At 32.9% G+C, this 2,500-nt stretch overlaps 1 protein-coding gene across 44 annotated transcripts in view; it reads right to left on the bottom strand.

Moving 5' to 3' along the window:
* Cadps (calcium-dependent secretion activator 1) overlaps positions 1 to 2,500 on the bottom strand; it is a 434,912-nt gene that overhangs the window by 132,520 nt on the left and 299,892 nt on the right. The gene's annotated exons all lie outside the window — the stretch shown is intronic.

Genomic DNA, 2,500 nt, shown 5'->3' with positions numbered 1-2,500 from the left:
GAGACAATATAGGAAGGGGGAGGGGAAAGAGACAACAGAGGAAGGGGGAGGGGTAGGAGGTTAGAGAGGAAGGAGAATCGGGGAGTGTAAGCGAGGAAGGGGGGATATGGAGGAGGCAAGAGAGGAAGGGGAGGAAGGAGGGGAAACATAACTTCGAGAACTTGTCCTAATGAAGCTGGATGGAAGTGAAATTAACAAACTATTCTGCCTGGAGGAGAAAATACCTTATCGTCGAATTTCTGTACGACAAAGGAAAAAAAGAATCTTTTTTATTTTCATTTTTTACTTTCCTTTCCTTCAATTATGTTAGTTGTGTTACTTAATTAGAGTTCTAGATTTTTTATTTCTGTTTTTCCTTTTTTCTTTTCACAAGTTTGAAGTAGAAAATCAATAGGAGTATGGATACATGCAATCTCAGGATGTATGATAAGGTTGAAAATTATACACATATATATATATATATATAAACTATATTAATCTTTTGGAGATCTCTTATATTTTCTTGAAAAATTATCACATTTCTTCCTACACTCATTAGAAAAATTTCATTTGTACCTCGTTTATAACATAGGAATTACTACATAACGGAGGTGACATCTAATTATCCTCTCATGATAAAATAAGAAAAAAAAATGATATCAAGCCTTTTATGTTCAGAAATTGTGAAAATCCCCCATCATAAAAAAATAATTAAAAAAAATCACTGACTCAACCCAATGCGACCCAGAACGACGCACAAATTCCCTAATCGGCAACCCACCATGAACTGATCTGACGCCTCGGTTTTGGCTAACTTTGCACTTCCTGGCAAATCAGTGAAGAGATGTCCCACTTTTCTTGCCAAGTTTATGATAAAGGGAAGATGTGAATCTGTCGTCTGAATATGGAGTTCTTGAAAGGTCACTGCTCCGCCAATTGTTTTATTTTTTCCATGAGAGATCAACCAGTCGAAATATGATTTCTTTTTATCAATCGGTAATGATTTCAAAGATACTAGCAAAGTTGAAATGAAGGAGAGGAGAACGTCAAAATGACATTTCTTTAAGATATTATGTGATAATCAGGGATGTGCCAGTGACCCGATATCGGTAAAGGCAGCATCGGTTATTTTTTTTAGAATACGGGCATCGGTATAGGCCGATTTACTGCCTTTACACCGATACTGAAAAAAAAAAGTACGTTGCATTATACTCGTAAATTATTTCGTGATGCAGAAATTGGATGCTTGGATAGAGACGATAGATGAACTATTGGTATTACTAAATCATCTAGTATCATCATTTTGCGTACACGGTATCTAGTAATTTTTAAAAAAATGTAATGAGCTACATCTGTTCCCGTGCAAGTGTAGGAGACATTGCAGTCTGCTGCACGTGTTATTGTTTCCAAGCTTTTATATTTTTTCTTGTTTTCTTGATACTTATAAGAATTTTTGGTCTAAGATTTTTTTTCTTCATAGTTTTAAGACACTGTACCATTGAAATTTTCGTTTGTTGTTCTTGAGTAGTAGGCTGTACCTGTGTATTAATTACAATTCTACACTTTGCCAAGATATTCTGAATCTAGAAGAATATAAACATTTTTCATTATTTGAAACCTGAAATGATTTCCAATATATTTCGAATTCTGATACCTGAGAATATAGTAAACACTATCCTTTGAAACTTGAATTAAACTCTAGATATTGTGTTTATACTCTAAATTTAAAAGTATGATAATAGAATAAATAAAATCTCTTGTTTTGAAACATAAAACACTTTTTTCAGTATTTCAAATTTTGAAATCGAGAATCTTTCTGATACGTATTTTTCAGCTTACGAAAGCGTCCCAATGGTTTATGCGTCGTAAATTTAATGACAAACTCAGAAAAAGTCAAACATATATTCAACATTTTAATTGACTGGTTTTCAGGGTTTTGGTATCGGCATCAGTATCTATAATAGTATCGGTATCGGCCCGATTTCGTAAAATTGGTATCGGTTCATTGGTATTGATACTTCTCAAGTGACGATAACAACTGAACGAGTAATAAGAGATGTTCTATTTTGTCTTACTAAAACTGTATGATAAAAAAAGAAATAATAATAAACAAATATATATAGGAAATACCATTCAGGTGTCAATCAAAAGGATCAAGTGAAAATATGCAAAATGAGTATAACTAAAAATGAAGAAGTGACTAGAATGTGTTGCTTAAACCGAATAACACAAACATGTCGAACTACGTTTTTTTTCCACAAAATTCTTAAATGACTTTAAAGTCACTGACATCGTTACAATGACAGAAAAAATATGATTCTATCATTCAAATCAAAAGGGAGGACTTCATTTCTATCTTTTAAATCAAAAGATAGTAAAATGACAAAATTTTCATAAATCTCTCCACGCAGAAAGTTAATACGATCTCTCATTAGTCTGTAATGACTTTATTCTCATTTAGTTTCCAACCTTTCATTAAAACCAGTCTTTCTACTTTCCACATTCGTCCCAACTCTAGGAA

The sequence above is a fragment of the Penaeus japonicus genome, unplaced genomic scaffold (genome assembly GCF_977035675.1).
Source record: "Penaeus japonicus unplaced genomic scaffold, GWHDUDI00000001_assembly GWHDUDI00000011, whole genome shotgun sequence".
In the NCBI taxonomy this organism is placed as follows: domain Eukaryota; kingdom Metazoa; phylum Arthropoda; class Malacostraca; order Decapoda; family Penaeidae; genus Penaeus; species Penaeus japonicus.
Note: the sequence above shows the minus strand (reverse complement) of the source record. Positions and strands in the feature narration are given on the sequence as shown.